This window comes from Sus scrofa, chromosome 9, assembly GCF_054392235.1.
Source record: "Sus scrofa isolate SSC_HxYL_T2T_F1_AM1 chromosome 9, Sscrofa_HxYL_maternal_Yorkshire_Landrace_v2.0, whole genome shotgun sequence".
Lineage (NCBI taxonomy): Eukaryota > Metazoa > Chordata > Mammalia > Artiodactyla > Suidae > Sus > Sus scrofa.
Window position 1 is genome coordinate 132,766,561 of NC_139391.1, and position 14,469 is coordinate 132,781,029.

The 14,469-nt window shown below is 39.4% G+C and overlaps 1 protein-coding gene across 42 annotated transcripts in view; it reads left to right on the plus strand.

Annotated features, from left to right (window-relative positions):
- PLA2G4A (phospholipase A2 group IVA) overlaps positions 1 to 14,469 on the plus strand; it is a 369,657-nt gene that overhangs the window by 210,415 nt on the left and 144,773 nt on the right. For 7 of the 42 annotated variants that reach the window (XM_084977979.1, XM_084977999.1, XM_084978009.1 and 4 more), the window contains one exon: positions 12,646 to 12,793. The exons of 26 other annotated variants lie outside the window; for them this stretch is intronic. The gene's annotated coding sequence lies outside the window, so the exon portion shown is untranslated. Of the gene's footprint in view, positions 1 to 3,673; positions 3,795 to 12,616; positions 12,794 to 14,469 lie in introns of all 42 variants that reach the window. 9 more of the 42 variants (XM_084978003.1, XM_084978001.1, XM_084977996.1 and 6 more) reach the window with 2 other exon arrangements.

A 14,469-nucleotide genomic window follows, 5' to 3' on the forward strand; every position in this document is an offset into this window, starting at 1 on the left:
TTTATTTTATTTTATTTTTGCTTTTTGCTTTTTAGGGCCGCACTCGCGGCATATGGAGGTTCCCAGGCTAGAAGTCAAATCGGAGCTGTAGCTGCTGGCCCCAGCCCCAGCCACAGCAACGCAGGATCTGGGCCACGTCTGCAACCTACACCACAGCTCATGGCAACACTGGATCCTTAACCCACTGAGCAAGGCCAGGGATTAAACCCGAAACTTCATGGTTTCTCGTTAGATTTGTTTCCGCTGCACCACAACGGGAGCTCCAAAATCTATTTTCTAGTAGATTCCAACAAAAGTTCCATTACTCACAAGTTGTGAGATCATAAGCCAATTTCTCAATTGTAAAATAGAAATTATAATGGGTATTTGGAGAGTTTAAAAAATATTTAGCAAACTATCATGGTGTACTAGTTATTATTTTTGCTATTTTTTCTCTTGAGAAAGATTATGTCCATTTATAAGTAGTATAGGAGAGTTTTAAACTAACACTATGGTATTCCCCTAAACCAGCATGGTGTTATCACTCAAACAGAACACACAACAACCAGCAAATCCAAAAACTCAAGAGTTGTTACATGAAAATTGTATCTTGCTTAAGTTTGCACTTCTTTCAGAACTAAGGTTGAACCATTTTTGTAGTGGGCACTTATATGTCTGTGTTTATAAATTGTCTCCTTCAGTGTGATTTTTAAATCTTTTTTTGTTTCAGTTTTAATTTCTAACATGGTAAACATCAATGGCTGTAAATAACATAAAGGTCCTTTGGGGTCCTCAATGATTGTGAAGCGTGTAAGGGGCCTTACCATCAAAGGCTGCATTTTGAAATGGAAATAGAAATTCTGTAAACATTGCTTTTTTCAAGTTTAGAGGATTGTTGTTATTGTTTCTTGATGCCTCTTCTTTTACAATGGGTGAGATGCATAGAAAAACGAAAGTGAAGTTATCTTTATTCTCATAGACTCTCATCTACAAAATCTGGGAATTTGACGAGGTTTCTGAGCGAGGGCCAATACCTCTGAAGACTCTCTCACAGCTTCAGAAACATCCAGACTTGCTTCATGTAGAGAAGGTGGAGATAGAACTAAGGGGTACAAAATGATTCTTTATAGAGGTTTTGTAAGAAAAATGGTGTCCGTGTTTGTTAAGACCCAATTCAGAGAAAATGAATTCAAGCTTTAGGCAATTTACTTTCTGCTCTGTGGCAACTAGGGCAGTGACAGGTGGGAGAAGAAACTGTTAGTTCTGGAGTTCTTTGCAAAGAAGTAAGTGCCTGTCTTTTGATAACACCACCCACCTGAGGAGAAAAAAGAGATGTGCCAAAGATGTCTCTGAGCAGTGTGTGATTTTCAGAGTTTGTTGTTGTTGTTGTTTTTTTTTTTTTTGGTTCTCTGTGATTCTTAGTCCACCCTTAGAACGTTCTTTGAAAATACAGCCTATCTCTCCTTTATACAAATGTAAAATAAGCTTACATACTTCAGTGGTCACCATGAGCAGACTTATGAGGCTGCCCCACCAGTGGGATCACTTATGTAATGAATTCTAATAGCTATAGAGAAACAGAGCGATCCCCTGGAAGTGATGTCTGTCAGAGTTCACTACCCACTGAATCAAAGATGATGGGCCGAGAGGCCAAGTGGTGCTCATTTTCCTTCCGTTTCCTTCTTGGGGAATAAAGGAATATCACACCATGTGATTGTAAATCACCTGCTCCCTTTATCTTTTTTCTTTCTTTTTTTAATTAAAGTACAGTTGATTTACAGCCTTGTGCCAATTTCTGCTGTACGGCAGTGATTTAGTCATTATATATATATATGTATATATATATATTTCTTTATATTACATTCCATTATGGTCCATCCCAGGAGATTGGGTATACTTCCCTGTGCTCTACATCAGGACCTCATTGCTTCTCCATTCTAAATCTCAGAGTTTGCATCTACTAACCCCAAACTTCCAGTCCATCCCACTCCCTCCCTTGCCTGTTCCCCTTGGCAACCACAAGTCTGTTCTCTATGTCTTTGAGTCTGTTTCTGTTTCATAGATAGGTTCATTTGTGCTGTATTTGAGATTCCACATGTAAGTGATATCATGTGGTATTTGTCTTTCTCTGACTTCACTTAGTATGAGACTCTCTAATTGCATCCATGTTGCTGCAGATGGCATCATTTGATTCATTTTTATGGCTGAGTAGTATTCCATTGTATAACATCTTAATCCATTTGTCTGTCAGTGGACATTTAGGTTGTTTCCATGTCTTGGTTATTGTGAATGGTACTGCAGTGAACATGAGAGTGCATGCATCTTTTTGAGTTATAGTTTCTTTTTTTCAAATATTTATCCAGGTGTGGGATTGCTAGATGACATGGTAGTCCTATTTTTGGTTTTCTGAGGAGTTTCTCTAATGTTTTCCATGATGGTTATACCAATTTATATTCGCACCAACAGTGTTACTCTCTTTTTCTTAATCTTTGTCTTCATTTGCTTGACCTCTGGAGTCTGTAGGAAAATATAGGTATTTTAGGTAACAGTGTATTTCCAATTAAAGAACAAATATACCTAATATGTGTAATTTAGGTATTCCATAGTATGGAAAAGTCATGTATTTATTATACGCCGCTTCGTTTTTTACTTTATTATTTAATTTACAATCTGTTTTTTGATTACCTTATTTGAAAAAAAATATCCAAGGGACAGTAATATCTTTCCCTTGCATAGAATTTTGTGGTTTATAAAGATCTTGCTCAAGAACTTTATTACAATAACCATGTGAGTTGGCAGGGCAGATACTCACATTTTACAGGTGTGAAAAGAGAGATAACGGAAAGCTAAATAGCTTATTTATTATGTCCAAGTCTTCTGATTTTCATTTTGATGGATTTTGTATGCTTCAATTGATTAATTGGTTTATATTTTCAGTTTCGATGTATTTTAAGGCTATCAACCTCTTCCTATTTGTATTAACATTGGAAAAATTATAGGGGGAGAACCAGAAATTACACATTCCAATGCATATTCCCATATTAACTCAATTGTTCTACTCTTGTAACTGGATTACTGATTGACATAATAGAAGAAGTTGCACCAACATTTAAGAATGACTGAAAAGGTTTATGATTTAGAATTCCTTATTTTGTAAAGTTTTACACACATATATAATACCACTTGAAGAAAATAAAGTATTTGGAGTTTAATCCAAAACTACAAAATAGGCACTTTTTGAGCTGTATAAGAGACATTAACTGTACGAATTATTTTACTTTTGTTTGGTAATACAGCATTCTTTTAGAATATTCTGAGTGTAACCTCAGAGTCTATGACTCTCTTTCACTCTTATTAATCCTGGTGGTTGGCATAAAGCATTTGTATCAAAATGATTACTCTGACCTTGGATTTATCATTTACAGAATAAAGTCATTATTATTTTACCTTTCCAAATAACCCATTAACTTATGGCAAACCAGATACTCCTTTTTAGAAGTAAAAATCAACTTTCGTTATAAAATTGCCTTATTATACATATATGTATAAGTTCATAATGAATAACACATAGTAGGTCAGGTTTGACTGCTAGATGCAACTGTGTGACTAGAAACATTAGGTCTTGCAAATGTTTCTGAATTTCAGTCAGTAAATTGACACACTTCCTATTTGCCCCATACTTTTATGTCCACAGTTTTAACAAGATAAGCAAGTTGAGCACAGTACCTTGGCAATAAACCGAGGTTTTTGACCCCTTGTAGAAGGATTTATAATTGTAGAAGAGACAATATCTGCCTAGGATAGTCTAGGGGAAGGTAAGTGGTATCTTATAAGTTTTCTTTGGGCTCTCATTTTTTATTTCTTGAAATTAAAGGACTTTTTTTACATGCATTTGAGGCAATACCATAAAAGTATTAAGAAAAATCATTTACAGCAATTAAGGATTTATAGAAAAGTAATTTTGGGAAAAATATTTAAAGATGAATGCCGTTACGGGGACATGCTATATGGACTCCTGCATCTATAACTAAAATTTCTTAATGTCCATCAGTCCCTTGTTATTATCTACCACAAACCTCAAACAGGTATCAACTTCCTTTCCACTCAATTGTTATGAAGTAGAGACAGATGAATTTAAAATTGATTGAACTTAGATCTCAAAGAGATAACTCTAGGGCATTTCTGTCATTCATGGAATAGTCTTGAAAATTACTACTTTCAATGTACAATGGGAATTCATAGTCAGCTATAATGTCAAAGTATCATTATATCCTTGATTATTGAAGGATGACATATTTTAGGAAGATTTCTCGCAGTGAAAATTCTAATTTATAGGGGTTTCTCAGTTAATTAAAAATTTAGTTGGAAAATATTATGATGATAATATAATCTGCTACTTGCTTATTTTTTGAGGTAGTGATCGCCAGGGATTTCTATTTAAAATTAGTAAAAGTTTACAATATTTATATGGGATTTTTTTTGTGTGTATGTGTCCTTATCACTAACAATCCCTCTGTTCTCAATGAAAAGCAATATAAGAAAGAATCAGTTTTGTGAGACTCATTCAGTGTTTACAGAAATTTATACTATCTGCTTAAATTATGTGTTAAATTGACAAGTTGGCTTGGCTGATTAATACCTTAAAGTTATTGTCACAATGAAGAGAACATTGTTGTATAACTTACAATTCTCTGTAAAGAAACGAATTTTTAGATACTATTTTATGAATATATATAGCATGCCTAAGAAAGAATAGGAAAAATCTGTCTTTTTAACATTTAGAAAAAGAAGAGTTATTAGGGGAAGCCATGTAGATAGACTGTACTTTTTTTCGCTTAAGAATTTTTACCTGTTTACCTGTTGGGTCAAGAAGAAAATGCAGATGTAACATCAACCAGGAATCACTGACCACTGAGTTCACCAAATCAGTATGTTCTAATTGCTACTGACTACATTCCAGGCACTGTGCTATATTTAGGGACTACTTGGGTGAGTAAAGATTTAATACCCCCTTGGAGAAGAGATAATAATTAAGGAAATAATGGGTAATATAAGATGCAAATGGACTTGAATAGTACAGGCTGACCTGGGGAAATGAAGGATGGAAAGGTGAAGTTTAAGCTGAGATGTGAGGGACGAGAAGCCATGTGTGGAGAGCGAATGGTGTGGCTTATTACGGAGGATCCAGGAGTAGCATTTGTAAATAAGCCTGCAAAGGAGCAACCAAGGAATTAATGCAAAACTAGGAGTTAGGACGATGTCATGGGAGCAAAGAAGTGAAAGTGGTTCCAGAAAAACAGGATAGAAAAGCGATGACTGACTGCATTTAAAAAACCAGGAAGTCACTAGCGATCTTGATGAGAGCAGCTCTGGTGGAGTGGTGGGGACGCGGTGGGGTGGCAGAGGGCATGAAAGTGAGGACTCTGAGGATGCGGATAGACAGCGTGTGAGCAAATGGTCCATTAGAAAAATGTGAAGCAGCACAACAGGGGAGAGAGACATGGAGGGAAAAGGAAATGGAGACGAGAGAGACTGTAAAAAGCTTGCCCATCAGATTATCCCGTAGAAGGTCAAGTTGGATGATTCAGAAAAGACAGGCACAGCTTTCCGAGTGAAGCCAGTTGAGGAGGAGAGAGGGATTTTGCGTCCCAAACACATGTGGGGCCAGGTCCAGTACAGGGGGAGGAACTCTGCCTTCTTGGTGACAGAGAGAAGGAGAACCCAGGTGCTCTGGCAGAGAAGTTTGAGGGTTTGCGGGTGAGAAGATGAACTTCCCCTTGTGACGCCTTCTGTTGTCTCTGTGAAAGGAGATGAGGTCACTACCCAAGAGTGGGGGTGGGGATAAGGTGAGAAACTTGAAGGGGAGAAGAAAGTCCTTTTCTAAGGTGGAAATGCAAGGGCACCAGAAAACCTAGAAAGATGCTGTGTGGTGGCCAGAGCCTCTGAGAATGTGGACCAAAATAAAACCACTTTAGCAGGTTATGTGGTTTTTCTCCAGTTATGCTAAGAACGAACCCAGAGAAGCTAGGTCTGCTGAATTTCTCTAGAGGGTTTTTTGTTTGTGTTTGTTTGTTTGTTTTTGTTTTGTGTGGGAGTTTTTAAAGGAAGAAAGAAAATCGGGAAATCACTAGAATGAATGACCAGAAAACAAAATACCTAAAACAAAAGTGCATAGAAATTCATGAGCTTATAGAATGCAGATCTTTTGATCCAGGGTAATTATTAACCAGTAAGATGGAATCACAGATTGCCTTGTTTTCCAGCATTTGGTCGGCAAAGACAGAGCCTTTGTTCCTTTCAAACACTTGGATTTTTTGCCTGGCCAATTGCTAGGCCCAGTTCCACACATCATCGCATCTCAGTGCATTTACCTGTTCCGGGAGCCATCATGCTGGGTTGCTTTTCCTTCACGTCCTAGGTGCCAGAATTATTGTTTTAAGTTCTGAATACTTAACCATTGTCTTGCCTGCCTTTCTTGGATGGCCAGCTAAGTTCTTGAGTCTGGTTTCTATCTTACTCCTCACCCTTTGCCTACTTTCCTCCTTCAGATTCTTGAGGCCACCTTAATGTTCCCTAAAAGATAATGCTTTATAGAATTGGGACCATTCCAAATCTGCAGTGTAAAGACGGCTGAAACGTTTAGTAATAATAACCACCTGTCGCAAAAGAGGGTCCTTTACAGCTCTGCTATCAGGATGTCCTTCTTCAGCCTGACAAAAATCCTTCACTTTGCAACTTAAAGTCATTTCATTTCCTTTTTTTTTTCTTTTCAATCTTTAGAGCTTTAGAGAACAGCTGGTTACCATAAGTACCATAATCAAAATGCTGTTTTTTTTTTTTTTTAAGAACTAAAACAATTTTATTGAACTGTTGACTTTCATATTTCCTCAACGTTTAATTAAAACACATCTCATTTTAAACAATTATTCATTCTTTAGCCCTTTCTCATTAATCCTTTTAACACTGAAGTGCTTAATTTTACTCTACTGATGGCCAGGTGCTTCTGTGAAGGGAAACAGTGAGTCTGTGTGGGTCAAGTTGGGCAGGGAGGTGAGGAGGGGAAGCTCTTTGTGATCAGATACCCTTGAGTTTGCTTCTGGTTCAGATGGTTCCCAGATGCACTGCCTGGCATGGAGGAGGGAGGAGATGCTTCTTTGACCTTCATCCCTCCCTGCCTCAATGAACCATGTCTGTCCTACGTTGGAAAGTCATTCTGCACTTTATTCCTGGTTCTGCCCATATTTCCTGAGGTTCTAGTATAGATATAGTTATCAGACTTTTTCCTGTCCAAAGTGAAGAGGGGAGTGTAACAGTTTTTGTTAATTTTCATATTTTTGCAAAAACCCATTGAGGCATTAGATTCCACCACCAGCAGCTCAACCGAAACATCCATATACACTTTATTAATTAAAGTCCTTGGCCCTCTTAGTTACTACCAATGTCCTTAGTACTCCTCTCCATTGTTGAACAAAGGCTGAGGAAATGTAAATTTCATAGTTTGGAGCAAATGAGTGTTTCTAGTTCATTTCAACCTGTGTTTATTATATGTAACACCTACCTGTTCAGGTCGTGCTTACATATTCGTTACTTTGGCAGCAGAGATAGAGGGTACAAAAGGAACTTAGTTTTCTATTGTTTTACTCTTTATGGTTCTATAAGTGCTTCTGTCTTCAAAAATTTTGCATTGTACTTTAGAACTACATGGGTGTACTCCACAGAAAATAGAGGGAGAAAACTCAAGCCTCCAAAGCATGCATAAATACCATTTAAGGGGTCTGCTATACTGCATGGACTCCATGTATTTCAATACAGTTGGTTGCCTTTGTGATCTAATGTTTTTATTTCATGAAATTTATAATGTCATACATATAATGTATCATGGGGTCCATCGGCTTCACCAGACTGCTAAAGGCATCAAGGTATAAAAGATATTAAGAACCCTTGAGAATATTGCCTTCAAATGCATGTTTCTATGTACAGGCTTCTCAATCCTACAAAAGACTGGGTTTCCCATTTGTTTCAAAAGTGAGTTCATATTCATAGCGTCTAGAAGCACATTTCTAAAACCTCTTACAACCTGAAGAAAGAATGATGAACATGAATTCCTATTATATGTTACACAATCCAGACTTGTCGGATGCTCGTGTCATGTTTGGTGGTTTAACGTGCCAGTAACTCATGAGATGGATGGATGTTCAGCTCCCTTGACCTTCCGCACTCCTGCTATATTTTTCTTTTTTCCACTTCAAGATCATATTCAATATCCATATTTTAATAACAAGCTCAACCTCAGTAGCTGCTTGAAATAGTTATCGTGTGAGTTGAAAAGTAAACCAACTTTAAAATGTTATAACTCATCCAGTAATAAAATGGCTCTCAAGAAACATTTAAGCCAGTATGACGATTTTCCTGGGGGTTTTCCCTGTACTGTTTACTTAAAAAAAAGAAGATATGGCTTTCCCTGCTGTGGCAATCTTGAGCACGTCATAAAAAGAGGCAGCAATTAAGGAGGGAGTGGAACCTCAACAAAACACAAATGCTCCCTAGGGGAGCATATTTGCAAACCAGCCGTCTGGTCTGGTGAGAGAAAGTTGTAGAAGTGAATGCACTTTTCAAAAACCCATTGCTTTTCCTGGCATTTTGTGCCACATTTTAAGGCATATTTAAAAACTGTTAACACTAAGGACCTCATTGTTATCAGTTTATATTAAGTAGAAGGTTGACCATTATTTTACATTTTTTGAAAATGAGCAAGATATAGGTAACACTTGTCAATGTGGTTTTATTCCATAATGGTCCGTGTGGGAAGAGGAATTTTTTTTTTTTAAATGATCCCCATTGTATTTGGAAGTCAACATCTTATAACTATGATTCAAATCTGGAAAAGTATAAAAGGTGAAAAAGGCTCTTTTTAAGCTTTATTTAACCAATCATAGAAATTCAGTGATTCATTTCCTTCAAATTAATATCTTAATCCTACTTCACAAAAACAATAACTTGGCATCTCAAAATTTTGGTCAACCTAAAATTTAGACAAATGCCCTTTTTATTTTGGCTCTATTTCCTTTTTTAGCCTGAATATGGGGGGATGAGGCAGGGGCGAGGAGGGGATGCTAGAGGGCTGTTAAAAAATCAATAAATAAAAAGGCTCCTGGTTGAGAGCTGAGAGATGAGTTTGGCTGTTTCCCTAACTGGGTGAACACACTAGTTTTATTTACATCTTGAGACCTCAGCTTAGAAATTTGCACAAGTTCTGTCTAGATGGTGATTATAACTACTTCGTCCAATTCCAAAAATTTCTGATCTTAAAATACAACCAGAATGACTGCCTGTTTTTGGCCGCCAAAGGGGTGAAACAATGGAAAATAACAGCAAACTTGGTCAAAGAATGAAAACTAAAAAACTGGCTCCAGAGTGAGGAGACATTCTTGTTTTGTAATGCAGCGTGTGAAACTGGACCAGCCAGTTTTCAGGCCCTTAAAATAGACAGGTTCATCTGGATTCATACTTCCCAATTGTGAAGTGGTTAAGAGGAACTACATTATGCATTGCGTTTCATTTATGTAGTGCATGTGTGTGCACACGCACATGCTCATGCACTTTTAAAATGATCAGATGAGGGCGACTGGCCCATGTAAATGATGCTGTCCTCTCTGCTCTATATCCCCTCACAGTCGTAGTTTAGGAGCCAGTCTTATCATGTTTGGACCTCTTGGGTTGTGTCTCTCTCCTTGAGCACTGCCTTCCTCCATTAACAACTGTATGCTTCTTTGTTGAGCTGCTATGTTTATATTATGGATGTGTGTTAGAGATTGAGTTGGGACTCCCTCCATTCATACGTTGAAGCCTTAACCCCCCAACACCTCAGAATGTGACTGTCTTTGGAGATCTGGCCTTTAAAGAGGTGACTGAGTTAAAACCAGGCCCTTAGGATGGGCCTTCATCCACAGAAGAGACAATTTGGACACTCAAAGAGATGCCAGGGGAGCATGGCTACTGAGGCAAGAGCATGTGAGGATGCAGGGAAGAAGATGGCATCTTCAAGCCAAGAAAAGAGACCTCAGAAGACACCAAACCTGCGGGACCCTTTGATTCCTTAGATGTCTAGTCTCTAGAACTGTCAGAAAATAAGTTTCTGTTGTTTAAGCCGTGAAGGGTATGGTGTTTTATTACCGTAGCCCTAACTAATAACAAGGCGTTGCTTTCATCATGTCCCCTCTCTCTGCCGGTCCTTTAGGGTCTTCTGTAGAATGGCTGAATGATGTAAAGAGAGGGAGTTTGGTATGAGTCAGAGGGTCATGGGCTAGGGCCAGCTCAGCATTTGTCACCACAGATGACCTGGAGAAAGTTGCTTGCTCTTTTGGGGAGACATTTATTTCTTGTAGACTGTGAGTAAGGGGGACCATCCACCTCAGTTTGAGCTGTCAGTTAGACGAATCACTCACCCTTTCTCTCTAATGTGGCAATAATAATCCCTTTGCTGTTTTGAAGATGAAAGGAGACGGCGCCTATAAATCATTTAGCACATTATCATGGGTGTCTGGGAAATGTTTAATGTGAACTTTTGAAAGTAAGTTTTCAAATTAGAAATTGCTAAGATAACTTCCAGCTTGTCCTTCTAGGTTCTGTAAATAAGCTCTCCTTGGCCTTGATTATTTCTCAGCACAAAACCTCATCTGTGGTCTCCTCAGTTTTCCCCAGGACACTATACAGATTCCCAAATTTATTCATTCATCCTCTAGTAAATAGTAATTGGGTGATCACTTGGGACCCAACAAGAATACAGGGAAAAAGAGACAGATTTTCCCCCTTGTTGATTATAGCGAGGAAGTCGTAAAGTATATACCATTGCGTAGGAGCTATCAAGGAGAAATACGATGGATTTATTCAGAGCATGGGTTTGTGCAGAACCTTGGAGGGCAGGCAGAGACTAGCCTGTACAGAAGATATGTGGGGGGAGGTGAGGAGGGTGTGGAGTGGCACCTGTGAGAGTCTGGGGTGAAATGGAACCACCGTGGCTGCAGCCTGCTGTCCATGGTCTTATCCTAGAGCACGTATTTCCATTTCTGCTTTCTAGACATCTAGGCCCTTTCATGCTTTCAAATATCAGCTCAGTTATTTACCTCTTCCAGCAAGCTTTTTCTAATCTAAACCACCTGCATCTTTCTCTGCTCTGAAACTCCAGTAAATATTCCATACATACATGTCTGTTTGGATAATGAACTTTCGGATGTCCCTCTGTGATGCAGCAGGATCAGCAGCATCTCTGCAGTACCAGGATGCAGGTTTGATCATCCTCTGCCGGACACAGTGGGCTAAAGCATCCAGAAAGGTCACAACTGTGCCATAGGTCGCAACGGCAGCTCTAATCTGATCCCTGGCTCGGGAACTTCCATATGCCTCCGGGTGGCCAAATAAAAAGGAACTGTTCATTAATACAGATTTGAGGGATGAAAAAGCAGTGTCAGTGGCCTAGGAATGAAAGCAGAGTGGAAAAAAAAAATCCACTCAAGAGCAGTGATGTGGCTGGGCACCAGTAAGGGACCAGGTATTTCACCGTGGGTCCTGAAAGGCACGTTGCCTACTCTGGGGCTCCTGGCTTGAGAAATAGATCCTGTTCATTAATCTGTGCCTTTGGATCATGTGCCATGACTTTCCATTTCCTTGGAAATAGGGAAGGCCTCTTAAAAGATTTCTGTATTAACGTTAGGGTACAGCTTGAGAGACATTTCTAATGTAAGTGGCTCATTTACCTATCTTAATTTCTGTTGTTCCTTCATTCCTCTGTGCCTATTGGTGATATCAAACTCTGCTTAGTGTAGGTTTTAAAAAAGCAACAGCAGGGAGTTCCCGTCATGGCGCAGTGGTTAACGAATCAGACTAGGAACCATGAGGTTGCGGGTTCGGTCCCTGCCCTTGCTCAGTGGGTTAACAATCCGGCGTTGCCGTGAGCTGTGGTGTAGGTCACAGACGCGGCTCGGATCCTGCGTTGCTGTGGCTCTGGTGTAGGCCGGTGGCTACAGCTCCGATTCAACCCCTAGCCTGGGAACCTCCACATGCCGCTTGAGCGACCCAAGAAATAGCAACAGCAACAACAACAACAACAAAAAGACAAAAAAAAAAATAAAAATAAAAATAAAATAAAAATAAAAAAGCAACAGCAAAATAATTTAAGGATTTAAAATGTTAACAATGCCTTGGTAGCTGTATATATGTGTATGTAAAATCATATATATATGATGATGGAAGCAGTAATGCCATGTCCTTCATGCTTTTAGAACATCTGTGTCCAGAATAGCGGAGAAAGCTTTGCTTATATACATATATACATTTAAATATATATTATATTATAATTTTATATATGTAATTTCATGGATCAGAAAAGCAATGCTTTTTAATCTCTGCGAAACCTCATTGTTGAGTATGATAAAGTACCGTCTTTATAAAAGGTGCTTGACACATTTGTCTACTTGAATTTCCTAGAAATCTCCATAGTGCCAAATAACCCTCAAGATTTTGGCGGAAAGCATGTTTCATAAATAACGGTAACTGATAATTTTGTATATTTACAACTCGCTAGGTACTGTACTTAATGGACGTATGTTTTCTCATTTCCTCCTCCCATTGCCTCCGTGAGGTATGGGGACTGTTTTTCCCATTTTACAGATAAAGCAACTGAGGATCACAGTCACACAGTCAGAGAAAGGAGGAGACAGGCTTGAACTTAGATCAGTCTGGATCCAGGAGACAAACCTGCCCCTCCATCAGTGCTGAGCCTAGGAATGCCACCTCTGCTCTCTTCCACAATTTGCAGGTGAAAAGAGAAAAGGATTCTTTGTGCTCTTAACCTTCTTTCCTCCACATGCCACAGACCAAGTACTGGCAGACCTTGGTTTATGGTGCTTTGATTTGTTACACTTCACAAATACTGCATTTTTCTTTTCTTTCTTCCTTTTTTTTTTTTTTTTTGTTTGTTTTTTTTAGGGCTGCACCCGCAGCATATGGAGGTTCCCAGGCTATGGGTTGAATCAGAGCTACAGCTGCTGACCTGCACCACAGCCACAACAACGCAGGATCCAAGCCATGTCTGTGACCTACACCACAGCTCACGGCAACGCTGGATCCCCGACCCACTGAGAGAGGCCAGGGATCCAACCCGCACCTTGTGGTTGCTAGTCGGATTCGTTTCCACTGCGCCACAACAGAAACTCCAGATATTGCGTTTTTCAAGCTGAAGGGTTTTTATTATTATTTTTATTTTATCTTAGGCCACACCCATGGCATATGGAAGTTCTCAGTCTAGGAGTTGAATCAGAGCTATAGCTGCAAGCCTATGCCACAGCAGTGCCAGATCCAAGCCACGTCTGCAACCTATGCCATAGCTTGAGGCAACACTGGATCCTTAACCCACTGAGTGGGGCCAGGGACTGAACCAGCAACCTCATGGATACTAGTTGGGTTTGCTACTGTTGCGCCACAACAGGAACTCTACAGTTGAAGGGTTGTGGCAATCCTGCATGGAGCAAGTCTATTGGCAGCATTTTTCCAATAGCAGTAGCTCCCTGTATCTCTCATATCACATTTTGATAATTCTTGCACTATTGCAGACTTTTTCAATATTATATTTGTCTTTGTCGTTGTTATCTGTGATCAGTATCTTTAATGCTACTTTTGTAATTGTTCTGGAGCTTTATGAACTGCACTCATTTAGGGCAGTGAACTCAATTGATAAATGTTGTGGGTGGAGCCATCAGGACACATACATCTGTTCTTTTTTTTTTTTTTTGTCTTTTGTCTTTTGTGTTGTTGTTGTTGTTGTTATTGTTGCTACATACATCTGTTCTTCATCTCTGTCCCTCTCCTCAGGCCTCCCTATTCTCTGAGACACAACAATGTTGAAATCAGGCCAGTTAATGACCCTACAATGGCCTTTAAGTGTTCAGGTGAAAGGAAGAGTTTCATGTCTCTCATTTCAAATCAAACCCAGAAATAAGATTAAGCTGAGGGAGGAAGGCACGCTGAAGGCAGAGATAGGCCAAAAGCCAGGCTGCTTGTGCCAAACAGTTAGCTAAGCTGTGAATGCAAAGGAAAAGCTCTTAAAAGCAAAGTACTAGTTCAGCGAACACACGAATGGTAAGAAAGCAACACAGCCTTCCTGCTGCTATGGAGGAGGTTTTAGCGGTCCAGATAGAAGGTCACCACCAGCCACAACCTTCCTTTCAAGCCAAAGCCTAATCCTGAGCAAGGCTCTAACTTTCTTCAATTCTATGAAGACTGAGAGAGATGAGGAAGTTGCAGAAGGGAAGTCTGAAGCTAGCATAGGTTAGTTCATGAGGTTTCAGAAGAGACGCGGTCTCTGTGACATCAGAGTGCAAGGGGAGCCGCAAATGCTGATGTAGGAGCTGCAGCAAGTTATCCACAAGATCTGGCTAAGGTAATAAATGAAGGTGGCTACACTAAACATCAGATCTTCAGTGGGGACGAAACAGC